This window comes from Lontra canadensis, unplaced genomic scaffold (genome assembly GCF_010015895.1).
Source record: "Lontra canadensis isolate GAN:19392208 unplaced genomic scaffold, GSC_riverotter_1.0 scaffold141, whole genome shotgun sequence".
Taxonomy (NCBI): domain Eukaryota; kingdom Metazoa; phylum Chordata; class Mammalia; order Carnivora; family Mustelidae; genus Lontra; species Lontra canadensis.
In genome coordinates, this window is record NW_022631135.1 from 428,865 (window position 1) to 443,768 (window position 14,904).

Below are 14,904 nucleotides of genomic sequence, written 5' to 3' on the forward strand. Positions count from 1 at the left end.
ATATATATATATATATATATATTAGATAAACTAGTTAAAAAACGTTAAAAAAGAAAAGGGTAAAAGTTTTAAAAATTTAGCAGAAGAAGAGAAAAAAAATTGAAAAAGAAAAAAAAATTAAATTAACTGCAAAGCTAAAGAATCATGGGGAGAAAGCCATGAGTTCCATGCTTTGCTTTCTCCTCCTCTGGAATTCCACTGCTCTCCTTGGTATTGAAACTGAACTCCTTGGTAGGTGAACTTGGTCCTGGCTGGGTTTCTTGTTGATCTTCTGGGGAAGGGGCCTGTTGTAGTGATTCTCAAGTGTCTTTGCCCCAGTCAGAGTTGCACCGCCCTTACCCGGGGCCGGGCTGAGTAATCCGCTCAGGTTTGTTTTCGGGAGCTTTTGTTCCCTGAGCGCTTTCTGTAGAGTTCGGAGGATGGGAATGAAGATCGCGGCCTCCCAGTCTCCAGCCCGCAGGAGCCGAGAGCCCGGGGCCCCACTCCTCAGTGCACCCTCAGAGAAAAGCGCCCAATTACTCCCGTCACCCTGCCTCTGGCCGCGCTCCGAGCTCACCGAGCCTGCGACTGGTTCAAAGTAAACCCGAGCTGAGAGCTCACTCCTTGGCTCCGTCTCTGTAGCCGCCTTCCCTGTTCTAATACCTGTAAGCTCTGCGACACTCAGACACCCCCGATCCTTCTGTGACCCTGTGGGACCTGAGGCCACGCTGACCCCGCGTGGGCTTCACCCCAGTTAAGCCTCTGGAGTGATGTCCCTCAGCGGAACAGACTTTTAAAAGTCCTGATTTTGTGCTCCGTTGCTCCGCCGCTTGCCAGGAGCCGGTCCCTCCCCCCCGAGGTCTATCTTCCCGTCGCTTTGGATTCACTTCTCCGCCAGTCCTACCTTTCAGAAAGTGGTTGATTTTCTGTTTCTAGAATTGCTGTTCTTCTTCTCTTCGATCTCCCGTTGGATTTGTAGGTGTTTGCAATCTTTAGATAAACTATCTAGCTGATCTCCCGCTACCTGAAGTAGTCTCAGCTGCTACTTCTCCACCATTTTGACTCCTCCCTGTTTCAATAACACTTTATTTACAAAATATAGGCAGTGAGCCAGATTGGTCCTATAGGCGAAGTCCCTCTTCTGCAGAAGCTTGCTTTCAGGTGTGGGAAAGAATACTCATCAATAAGTAAACAAATAGAAGAAGACAATTGAATAGTAGTGTTACCAAAGAGCTGAAAGAGGCATCGGGCAGCCAATGGCAGGGAAAGGAGGACTCCGGTTTATCGAGGTTTGTGAGGCAGGCAAATAACAGGAAGGAATGCAGGAGGGGGCTGGCCTGCCCGGAAGGTTCTGGGAAAGGCTCCTGGATAACATCTAGGGCTGACCCACCCACCCAGAGAGTGCTCCATCTGCCTGAATCAGGACGCTGAGGCATAAGGACACAGGAGACACCCTGCGAGGAGGAAAATATGGGGAAATGCAGTTGAGACAGTGGCTAAACAGTCCTCCCTTTCCTAGCAGGAGTCAGGCGCTGTGGTGGGGGCGGTGGTGAAGGGGGTAAGTCTCAGGGCAACAGCAGGTGGTCAGTGGGGCACTAGCTGGGGTCCTTCTGGGTCTGGGGCACCTCAGGGATTCTGCCAGGCAGTCCCGGACACTGAGGCATTTGTGGTCTCCTCTGAGATCACAGAGGAGAAGAACAGTCGCCTCCTCCCAGCCCTTCCTCCCCCACAATTCCCGGATGTGCACCTGTGCTGCCGAGCTCCCCACCTGGGAAAGGGCACGTGTTTGCTCGTTATGTCTCCGTTTGAATCCCTAACAGCACTGCTGTCCTGGTGAGTTGGGTTGGGATATGTTGAAAGAAATTTTAAAGCCTTCTTTTTTCCTCTCCCTTAAAATTTAGAACCCGGGACTCTACTGTCTAATTCCTTTTCTCTGAGCCTACCATGCTTGGCTGGGTTTGTTCAGGGACGAAGGTTTCTGCTGAGCAGGAGGCACCTCTGCTTCCAAATAGTACCCACCCAACCCGCATGTCTTCCTGTCCTTTCTAAGAGATGAGAGGATACAAGACAGGGGGGAAGAGGAAACTGGAGTGGACATTTCTCATGTTGGATGTTGTGTACTTTGCATATATTATCTCCCTTAATCTTGACTACTTACAAGAAAGGTAGTATTCCCATTTGTTTTCAGGTTAAGAAACTGAGGCTTGGCAAGTTTTAATAACTCGTACAAAGTCATTAAACTATTGAGTACAGAATCAAGATTTGAACTGAGTTCTTACCAAATTCTGGGCTCTTTAGATCACGGAAAATACTACGGGGTAGACATTATATAATCCCACTAATACTTTTTTTTTTTTAAGATTTTATTGATTTATTTGAGAGAGAGAGAGGGAGAGAGAGAGCATGAGCAAGGGGGAGGGGCAGAGGGAAAGGAACAAGCGGACTCTCCATTGAGCAGGGAGCCAGAGATCATGAACTGAGCCAAAGGCAGCTGCTTAACAGACTGAGCTGCCCACACCCCTCCACTAATTCTTTTAAAAACCATGAGACTTGATGAAGATTAGTGATTTCCTCTGAGGTCCGGTAGTTGGGAAGAAAGCTGTCTCTTGCCTGTGTTACACACACACATGCGCGCGTGCACACACACACACACACACACTGTGTAATAAAAATTTAAAAAATTCATCTGCTGCTACTTGTATTGTTATTTTACTCTCTAATAGCCTCATGAATATATATTGTCTGCAACTTGATTTTGGATTCTTTGTTTATGACCTTAGATAAAAAGAGTAGGTAACCGTGAAATTCTCATTAGATAAATGACTAACAAAATTTTAATCAGTTTGCAAATACCAAATAGAAGATAGATTTCAAATAATGGTTCTTTTCCTATATAAATAAGGCTGTTAAATTTGCTCCTAATAGGTTGGAAGTATATTTTAATTTGGTTGCAAATTTAGTTTTATTGGATGATTTGATTCAGAGGGAAATATTTCATGCCTTTGACAAAAAATAAACCTTCTACACAATAGACAATTTGAAGCCTCACTAACCTTATGAGATGTGTCATAAAGGCATAGAAATGATTGAGATGCTTCTCTGGTAGCATTTTTCATTTGAGACCAGCAAGTGCAACAGTTAAGAATGGCCTCAAAAGTCAAAATGTCTATGTTCAATTCTTAGCTCCTTCATTTACCATATAATGTTCATTCAGTTGTGTGCTATGAAGTAAATTATTTAATATCACCATGCCCCAGTTTTTCATCTGTAAAATTGTACGAATTTGATAGGATTGTTGTGATTAACCAAGACGATGCTGTAGAACAAATCCACAGGATTGTGCTTGGCCCCATGTGAGACCTCAGTAAATATTCACTATTTTTACTCCCTTACCATTTTCTAGGGAAAGACTGACATGAAGAATGTTAGCATACATGCTTGGAAGGCAGCGTTGTGACTAAAATGCTCAGACATGCTAAAGGGCTATGTGAATTCCCATTCAGGGTAAAGTCTCTGCAGAAGTTCCCAAATCCATTTGAATTTGGGATATTTTGGGTGCATACCTATGAATGCCTCTAGGAAAATGTTCCACAGAATACTGGGAATTCCAGCCTAAGGCACAGTCATTTTCTATAAAAACTAAGGTGTTGTGGAAGGTGTTAGATTAACTTGAAGAGTAGTTAAAAAGGGTTTCTGCTGCCAAAAAACAAGTAGAAAATACACACCATGATCAGAAATGTCTAGAAATTTTTAGGACCGTTTGCATGGAAAGAGAAAGTAATGCTATTTTGATAATAACATCTCTGTATTTCACCATCAGATACAATTCATAGTCTTCAAACCTCCCACTTTTTTCCAGTGTACCATGTGTTCTAAGTATAGATGAGAGAATGTATACTCTCTCACAACTTCTCTGTGGTAACATCTCGGTTCAGACTTATGCAGGACTTGTAGAGAGGAACTGATACTCTATTTAGATCAGAGGTCACGGTCACCTGCCAGGAGGAAGGGCACCCCTACACCACTGGTGGCCACAACACAGTAACTGGAGACTCTTGATGAGTATAAGCCTCTCAACCTTTCTTTGGAGCAGAACCATGAATAGGCCTCAGGGAATATAATGAAACTCTTGAAGTATGTGTAAAATTATACGTAACAGAACTCAGGCTATATAAGGTGACAAGTGATTGAATACCTCAAATTTAGGCCAGCTTCTCCCATGTCTAGAGTCTAGAGGTAGAGTTCAAAGTTATCCTAAAACAGTTTTTCTATTTTGTGGCAAATCACTTGAATGGGATCCCTTAGTGACATGAATCCAGGACAAAGCAGGAGGATGGTAAGGGTGTAATAGGCACATTAATAACTCTCAGATCTGACACTTATTGAGATTTTGTTCATATAAAGCTAGTCTCAGGGAAGCATGGATTAATCCACGGTTAGAGCTGGTCGCTCACCCAACACCAGTCACCAAGTATCAGATAAGGGTCTTAGTTGAAAGCAACTAAAACCAACTTGAGGAGACTAAGCAGAAAAAGAGGTTAATAAAAAAAAATTCTGTAGCTCATAGAACCACTGAGACTCTTGGAGAACCATAATCAAGGCTAAGCTTCTAGAAAATACATAAGAAATCATCACACACACACACACACACACACAGAGACACGATTTTATTTATTTGAGAGAGAGAGTGAGAGGGCAAGCGTGAGTGTGAGAAGGGGCAGAAGGAGAGGGAGAGAGAATCTCAAGTAGACTCCCCTGCTGAGCAGGGAGCCCAGCGTGGGGCTCAGTCCCAGGACCCTGGGATCATGACCTGAGCCAAAGGCAGACACTTAACCGACTAAGCCACCCAGACACCCTCCCCGCAAAATATATGCAATATCTAGATTTAACATTAGATTTAACTTTGAAATCATGTAAATACATTATGTAATTATAAAACAAAATAAAGATAATTTAAAAGCCCATTCATAAAAACGGAAAACAAAATGAAACGAAAGAACGAAAAACAAAAAGAACACAATATTATGTCAAGTTGGTTGCATAACCGCACAGAATTGGAATTATTTCAAATGGCTTTAATACACTTTAATTTGACTATATAGTCCATCACTAGTGAATATATTCTAAGGACAAAAACAACCAAAACGTGTATAAATTGTTTTCGGTAATCATATCTCTGGTGGTAGTGTTGGTATTTTTGTTTTTAAAGACTGTTAGGTATATATTAAATGGATAATTACATTGAAGTTGGAATATAGGATTTCAGGTGTGGGGGAAAAAAGCAGATAAAAATACGAGACTGGCAAGGTTAAGTAAAATCTCTCTACTCATAAATTTGAATGTGAAATTCCATTATGAGCTCACAATTTATTATATTCATCTATAATTTTGACCACCGCAAAGGCCTAGAAACATTGAGCACTCCTAGAACCAGATTATTACCTCTAAAAACTATTTCCAAAGGAACCTGTTCTCCCTGAGAAAATGACTGATTCCCAGCCCAGGGCATGAAGTGAGTAAGATGAGCCAGAGTCATCCTGTCTTATCAGAAACTGAAGGAGTTATTAAAAATGATTGTTGTCCTATCAAAAGGACTCAGGAATCAACCCGGAAATGCTCCCGGGGAACAAAGAAGAGACAATTTGAGTATTAGTATGAACAATACCTAGAATGGATTGAAACACATCAAGTATGTTTAAAACCATAAATTCTTAAGAACTCCCATGGGGTCAGTCACCTTTGGAAGATGCTCAAGGAACAACCCATTATTTTGAAAACTGGAAAATAAGAGGACTACCACAACAAAGGCGGGTATGTATCCCATCTTCCATGTATGAAATGCACCTCAGGGAAGGTTTCTTTTTATGGGAGTATTTGGCTGGTACATGAGGAATAACTTCCAGCTCTTGAGCGAGTCTCTCTCTACCCATGTGTTGGCCATTGTATCCATCCTCGTATGAACGGGGTACATCACGATTGTCCCTCTCTGCAGTGTGTCTGTAGATTTCTGCTTGTATCTTGTTTCTTTTAGGATTGTTGTTGCTATTAGCACTTGATTCATCAATATTCATAATATCTTTGGCGTGAAGTATGTCCTGTAGTATTATCAACTGCCCTTCATTCTGTTGTGCAGTGTTTTTGGCCGTATTTTGATCTTGCTGATATTAAGGGTCCTAGATGGGCTTTCATTTTATTAGCCTTTATTTGGTATTCTTTTGATTACCTGTCATTTTGAACTGCTATGAATCATTTTATTTTAGGTCTTTTTTTGTGAGGCAATTTGCAGATTTTGATGTGTTTGCTTTTTTGCATTTATTCGCAAAAAGTCACAGTGTCTTGAAATTTATTCAAACGCTGTAGCACTGGTCCCAAAAAGTGACCACCTAATGTCTGGATCAAAGTTGTACTGCAAGGAGCTTTGTCACCTCTGGTTCTTCCCCTTCAGAAGCACCCTAATCTAGTCTTTTGTTATATCCCACTAATACCCCTGGTAGTTACAAAATGCTTGGAAACAAAATCAACGTAGAGCAGTTGATGGCCACTTTGTTAACAAGGATAGATGTTGGGTGTCTGGGGAACACACAGGAGGAAGACTGCTTGTGACCAGGCGAGGCCAGTCTATTCACTGCTTCTGTCTACCCTACCCTCAGCCTTCCATCATCAAGTAAATGGTAAAGAAGAGACTCTAAGCATGCAGTGCCAGCACTGAAGATTAAGGCTCACCCAACCAATGGACAGAACTCTCCAGTACTAATCCAGCCTCTGCTTGGGGATGAGGGGTAAGGGAGACAAGGGTTTAGAAAAAGGACCTGGGCTCCTTTTGTAAGTAGTAAGGCTAAGATGCCTTCTAGAAGCCTCAGCAATGAATCCTGCTCTTACTCCTGGAGCAACAGGAAATTTTAAATTATTAGTTGGCTGGCTATCAGGGTAAAATTTGATTAAAACCAGGCCCCTCGGGCAAAAATATCATCTATGTCTGGCTGACAGAGCAACTCACATAGGGCTCAACACCGAAGTTCAAAAACAAAATTGTATTGGGGACTTCTGAAAAGATAAACAAAATAAAAATCATTCAGGAGCTAATTGTCTAGATTTCTGTCCTTCTAGACCTCCTTCCCTTTCCTGGAAAACTTGGTAATACAGCTTGGGCCGGGACCAGATGCGTGCCCTACAGCCATAAGTCTGGGCCATGCTGGTCATCAGGGGCCCCAGGAAAGGCAATAAAGGGCTGGGGCCTAATCAGTGTGATTTGAACACGAGGCCCTGAATTTAGTTCCTCCTCGTCTTCATGACGCTAACATAACTTACTCTAATTGCCCAAAGTGTCTCTCTTCCGAAGCCATTTGTCTTTCTCTGGTAAAAAACAGATTTTTAAAAATGACTTTAGTTTTTTTCTTGAATACAGCTGAACCTTGTATGTGAGAAGGAATCGTGTTTGCGAACCTTGAGGAGAGAAACGATGATGTTTTCACTCTAATTTATCGACATTTTAGGGCTGTGAGCATCCTGAGTGCTGTTGGGAGTCTTGTGAGCCCAACATCTGTACTTTAATGACTTGTGTCCATGTACGCATAGCAGACACACCTGGACTTTAAAGGTACATGTTTTTATCCCATTACACAGGTTGAAGGAACGAAAGTGAGAAACTAGCAGAAGAGACGTACTGACTAGACACAGTAATATGATAAATTTAAAAGATACTTGACACAGTTTATACTACTTTCAAAAAATGATCAGTCTGGACCTATCTTGTAAGCCTGTGAGCTGTGGGACATGGAGAACCATTGATTTGAAGTTTTCCAGGAGGACCAGTTTCAGGGAAAGTCTTTTATCAAAGAAGTGATCCCAGAGAAGTTATGCTTCTGAGTAGAGCTTTATTTTTTATTTTATTTCAAGTAGGCTCTGTGCCCAATGTGGGGCTTAAACTCATGACCCTGTGATTGAGAGTCATATGTTCTATCAACTGAGGCAACGAGGTGCCCCTGAGTAGAACTTTATAGAACACTGAAGGTTATCAGGTGGGGGGAACCCTCTTCGGTCATCTCATATTCAAAATAGTTTCACTGAGACCCATAAGGTCTGAAAAGAAGTCCAGATACAAGGCCTGTGGTCATAGTGTAAAGGAGGGCTTATATTAGTCAACACTGGCCAAACATGGGGCTCAATACTAAACAACATGGCAGTCCCAGGAATGAAGTAATGGGTAATAGGTATGGATGGTGATGCACATGAGCCCTCAAACAGCTCTGCAACATGTATGTACAACTAGGTGTGCAGATTAGAATCACCAGCACCACCATGAGACAGGCGTGGCTAAGATTTGAGACCAAAGGGGCATGAATTTAGTATATTTAATGAAAGTATTTACAAAGACCTCTTTTGGACATAGCAACATAACTCATTTGACATCTTCCAAAACTTTCCCCTTCTGCTCTAAGCTCTCTACAGAGAGTCTACCAAGTACTTTTATCCTTGGTCTAGTGCAGAATGGACCCCAGAGAAGGGATGAGGAAAGACTGTAGAAGAAGTGATACTGACAAGATAAAAGCCTCTCCCCCTTTCAAGTCCTTGCTGAGATAGAGCATATAACATGAAATTCACCCATGTAAGTGTATAGTACAGTGGTTTGGGGTATACTCACAGAGTTGTGCTACTATAACCACAATTAAATTTTAGAAGATTTGTATCACACCCCCCAAAAGTGCACACATCTTAGCAGTCATTCCCTGCCCCTCCCTCCCCATTGCCAAGCCCCAGACAACTGCTAATCTACCTTCTATCTCTGGATTGGCCTATTCTGGACACTTCATATAAATGGAATCATTCAGAGTGTGGTCTTCCATGTCTCACTTCTTTCACTTAGAATGTTGTCATGGTTCATCCATATTATAGTTTGAATCAGTACTTCATTCCTTCCCATGATCACATAATATACCTTATTTTGTTTCTCTCCACTCATCACACTGGCAGAAGTTATTTCCCTCAGTCAATGGAGAGAGTCCCGTTAATCAATACAGAGTCTCCCTTCCTTCACTGCCTCCAGAAACAGATTCCCTCCAGAAAAGATGGCTGTCTGTGTGAATTTGCCGTTTCCCTCTGCCTCCTCTGTTCCTCACAACTAAAAATGGTTCAAGGGTCTCCTGTCAACAGCTACTGCCTTTTCATGGGTATCTTTCTTCTTCAGGAGTATACCTCTCTAGCCCTTCTTACCAGAAGCTACTGAGTCTCGCCCCAAGGTTATGTTTTTTGTGATATCTTCTCTCCTCTTCTTCCCTTGTGATTCTTGATCTCCCTGTTCAGTTCCAGCTATTCTCAGTAGCTCTTGTGTCTACTTTAAAGTTTAGAAAGTTCAGGGGCGCCTGGGTGGCTCAATCATTAACTGTCTGCCTTTGGCTCGGGTCATGATCCCAGGGTCCTGGGATCAAGCCCTGCATTGGGCTCCCTGCTTGGCAGGAAGCCTACTTCTCCCTCTCCCACTCCCTCTGCTTCTGTTCCCTCTCTCACTGTGTCTTTTTCTGTCAAATAAATAAATAAATCTTTTTAAAAAAATAAAAAAAATAAAGCCTGGAAAATTTAGCTTCTCCCAGTTTCATTAAAAAAACTAAATAAAAATGAGTAAAAATTAAAAATTAAGAAAAAAATAAGTCAATGTGGATTGAAGCTCTAAGGTGATTTCCAGGAGCCAAAAGGAGGAATTTTGAATTCATGCCACCACATGTACATTAGAAGCCAATTAATAACACCATCCATGTTAAATCAGTATTTTATTCATTATTCTCCTAGAACTGCAATATCCAGCTGCTAGCCATAGGAAACCTACTTTACCTACTGGACTTGACTCATTCACTTGCGATCATGAAATATCTACTATGTATTAGGTCCTCTCTTAGTAAAATGAGGTTTTGAATTTCTAGCACTGATATTTTGCCTTTCTTTGATATCTGTGTTTATCATCGATCTTCCTTTATAGACATTTTCTATACTATTAAACAATTTAATGCGAAACAGTCTGTAAGAATATTAGCCCTAGAAGTTAGGAAATAAAAGAATGTGAAGGTGAACCTATAAAGAGTAAGAACATTTAAGTGTATAATTGGACAGAAACCCTAGCCTGTTAGTAAGAGTCATGGGCTAATAGAGCTACTTTAATGTAATAACAGTGTTAGTTATTGAGTGTGTTCTATGGATCAGACACCACACAAGGCTTGCATATCTTTTATTACTAAAAAGGTTGTGATTTATGTATTATTTATTCTTTTTATGTATGAGCAAACTGAGGACCAGAACGGCTAGCCTAAGCTCACAGAACTAGTATATGGCACAGAGCCAGGATTCTAGCAAATTCTGTGAGGTGTCATAACTGTCCTCTCCAATTCTGCTATGTTCTTTCACTTAGCCCCTACCCAGATTTGTCCAGGGAGAGTGTAGCAGACATCACCAGCCACACACCCAACAGTTACTGAACCTCCTCAGCTCTGTCCTGTGATACCCAAGTTCTCCTCTGACTAGTAGGGCTCACAATATCAGATCCTTCCTCATCCTCCTCTCATAAAGGACAGGCACATGTGCCATAATTCTAGTCAAGGGGACTGAGTGGGAATCTGCTGGGAATCGTCTGGGAAAGGTTTCTTCTTCAACAACAACAAAAAACGACCCACAGTAGGAAGTACTTCCCCCTTCACAGCCACATTAGTGTCTGGGTGCTTGGGACTGTGGCAGCCACTTTGCAGCCATGAAGGTGGGTGTAAGCACGAAGCGGGTAAGCTGCCAACATTATCCTGGGAAGATGAAGGGGGTTGGGACCCTTGATTTCATTGACGAGCTGCTTGATTAGCTGTGGCGCTCCAGGCTTCTTGTTCCTTAGCACAATCAGGAATGAGATCCTTATACTAGCTTCTCTTCTGTAGCTAGTGGTTATAACATTGTAACATAGATGAATTTGTTACTTAAATTGCTAGAGCCCCTTTATATCAGGATCCAAGACAATCATTTATAATTGTACTTCAGAAATCTTTTAAGACCAGTGATGACTCTGCACTACATCTTTGCTATTTCACTGTTGTGTAAAAATGAAGGACTGCTTTTACTTATGCATCCCCATTATCATTTTTTGGAGGCATGACTGACATCCAAAGAGCTGTGCATATTTAATTCATGCAGCTTGATGAGCTTGGAGAGAACTGTGTACCTGTGAGGCCATCACCACAACCAAGGCCGTAGACTTATCCATCACCCCTGAAAACTTTCCTTCTGTCCTGTGTATGTATATATGTATTAACAGTATTTGTTTCTTTTGCTATTAGAGCACTTAATGTAAGAACTATCCTCTTAGTGAATTTTAAGTATACAATACAGTATTGTTAAGTAGAGGCTCACGGCATAATCCCCAGTATATGAGGAATTTAGAAGAGTCAAACTGAGGGGCACCTGGCTGGCTTAGTTGGTAGAACATATGACTCTTGATCTTGGGGTCATGAGTTCAAATCCCACATTGGGTGCACAGCTCATTTTAAGAAAATAAAAAATAAAATAGTCAAACTGACAAAACCAGGGAGTGGGATAATAGCTCCCAGGACTGGAAGGATAGGAAAGTGGGGAGTTGTCAGCCAAAGGAGACAACATTTCACTTATACAAGATGAATCCGTTCTGGAAATCTGTACACCATTGTTTTTTGTAGAATCTTTATTTGCCTGCTATTCTTTAAAAAAAAAAAATCTTCTTGCTCAGTGATCCCTCTGGTTTTTACCATTTCATGCCATTCCATTTATAAACTCGGATAGTCTTTGTCTCCTGCCTCGTCTGTTGATGATTGCATGTTTTGTCTATACGCACTCCTCTTGCAGTGTTCCTGGAAACAGATGTTGCTGCCTATGCTTTCTGCAATGTAATAAATGAAGCAGGATTGGAATAAAAAAATAAAACATTTCTGGTTTCTAATTTATTTTAAACATCCAAGCCAGATGTTCCAGCTGATCTAGATGTCATTAAATGGACGGGTTCACTTTTCTATCACTCTGTAAGATGCTTAACTTAGCTTTATGAAATGGTGTAAAAAAAAAGGTATTTTACAAGCACTCAAAATCATTATTTGGCTAGCTCACATTTTTATTTTTGAGATAGCTGCTCTGTAAATAATCCTCTAAAACATTTTTCTTTGTCCTAGTGTACAGAGTCCCGCGGCTGCCTTGGCCTGATCTAAAGTACTTTGGGAATAATAGAGAAATTGGGTTAATATAAATAAGTAGCATTAATTCCATCTATTTTAAAAATAAACTAGAAAACTATTTTAACTGCTGACAGATTAAGAAAAACAATGTTCTACCCCTCAACTATTACTCCCACCAGGTCTCAACACCAACTCTACCTCTAATTGGATCAACTTTTCTAGTAATCATTCATATCTAATGTCCTCAGAATGCTATAGGATTATTGACTTTTTAATTTATAAAATCCTACTTCTACAGTATTCTTATTGAAGTTATACACAAAGAAAATGTATACATTTAAGCACAGCTTGATGGATATTAACATAAATATACATACCCAGCAACCCAGCATTCAGATCAAGATGTAGAACATGTCCAGCTGTCCAGGAGACTGCCATGTGCCTCTTAATGCCGCTACCCGCCAAGGTCACCATTATTCTGACATGTATTATCACAGACTAAGTAGTTTGACTACTTCGTATAAATGGTGTCATACAATCTATGCACTTATTTTTATGAGATTCACCTATGTTGCTTGTGGAAATACATGTTATTGCTTGTTAATGTTCTTTTTTTTTTAAGATTTTATTTATTTATTTGACAGACAGAGATCACAAGTAAGCAGAAAGGCAGGCAGAGAGAGAGGGGTAAGCAGGCTCCCTGCTGAGCAGAGAGCTGGATGTGGGTCTCGATCCCAGGACCCTGGGCTCATGACCTGAGCTGAAGGCAGAGGCTTTAACCCACTGAGCCACCCAGGCACTCTGCTTATTAATCTTCATATGTGTTACTGCACTGTAGTAATTTGTTCTTGTTATCATGGTTAGTATTCCATTGAATATACACACAGCCACTTATTTTTTTCATTGGGCTTTTTTCATGGACATGTGGGGATTCGAGTTTTTGCCACTTATGAATAAAGCTGTTTGGAATATTCTTGTGTATGTCTTTTGATCTATTTTGATATGAATGCAGTCATGCCAGCTTTCTTATTTTTATTGTTTTCATGGTGTATTCTTCTTTATCCTTTTACTTTTCATCTTTTTCTCCCTGAATATTTAAGTTCCCCTCCATTCCTAACTCTTCAGAGTTTTTCTCATGAATGCGTGTTTCCTGTTGTCAAACATTTTTGTGTGTGGGTCAGTTGATATAATCCTATGATTTTTCTTCTCTGGCCCCTTGATGTGGTAAGTTTCACCCACTGACTTTCAGATGTTGAACCCAGGCTTGCATACATGAAGTAACTTCTGCTTGGTCATAGCATATAGTTGTTTTTATATATTTTTGGATTCAATAGGTTAGTATTTTAGTTGGTGATCTTTACATCTAAGTTTATACACGATATTGGCCTGTAGATTTCTTTTACTATATTGTCTTTGTCTGGTTTTGGTATCAGGGTAATGTTGGCATCATAAAATGAGTTTGGAAGTTTTCTTCCTCTTCTATTTTCTGGAAGAGATTGGGTAAAATAGGTGTTAATTCTTCAAATGTTCGCTAGAATTTTCTGGTGAAACCATCTGGGACTAGAGATTCCTTTTCTCAGAGCTTTAAAAAATATTACTTCACTTTTTTTATGATTCTAGGACTTTTCAGATTATATATTACATGTTAGTTGAGTTTTAGAGTTTGTGTTTTTTAGAACTTTGTCCATTTCCCCTAAGTTGTTAAATTTGTGAACATAAAGTTGCTTGTAGTATTGCCTTGCCACCTTTTAATGGCTAAGGATTGGTAGTAATGTCCTTGGTTTTAATCCTGATATTGGCACTTTGTGCCTTCTCTCCTTTTAGTTTGTCATCTTGAAAAAAGTTTATCAATTTATTGATTTTTTTTTAAAGAACCAGCATTTTGTTCATTTTATTTTCTCTATTGTTGTCTTCTTTTCAATTTAAATGATATTTGTTCTTAGCTTTGTTATATCCTTCCTTTTGTTTGCTTGGGTTTATTTTGCTTTTTCTTCTCTATTGAGGTGGGAACTCTTATTGTTTAAGACCTTCCCCCCCTTCTAGTAGAAGCAATTAGTGCTATAAGCTTTCCTCTTGGTGGTGCTTTAGCTGCACCTCATGTATTTCTGAATTTCCATTGTGATTGCTTCTTTGACCAATGAGCTGTTTGCTAGTGTGTTGCTTAATTACCAAATAGTTGGCCACTTTCTAGTTATCTTTCTGGTCTCAAGTGTCATTTTAATTTCATTGTGGTCCAAAAATAAACTCTGCACATTTCCAACCTATTGAAATCACAATACTTTTTTAAAAAATTGTGTATTCCCTCATTCTAAAATTTTGTAATTAAAACAACAGAGATAATAACATAGAGGCTAAAATAGAGGTTAAGTCAGTTTTTGAAAATCTCACTAAATGGATCAAGTTGGAATCAGATCCAGAAAGCAAATTTCCTGAATCTTTGGCTAAAACACTTTCCATAATCCCCTGCTTATCTTCTCACTGGTTGAATTCACTCATTGACTCCTTTGGTAATTCTAGTTTCTTCACTAAGCTGTAGGCAACTGATTCAGCCTTTCCTACCATACCTTTTCTTTCATATCCTATTGTAAATATTGTAATTATCATGTGGGTTAGCTCTTAGCTTTTTTTTTTTTTAATTTAACCTTATATATCCTATATTTTTTGAGAAGGGCTGTCCTCAGGTATTTTATTTCTTTTGTTTCTCCTTTAGTATTGAGTTTAGTGCTGGGCAGATAACTCTCTCTCTCTCTCTCTCTCT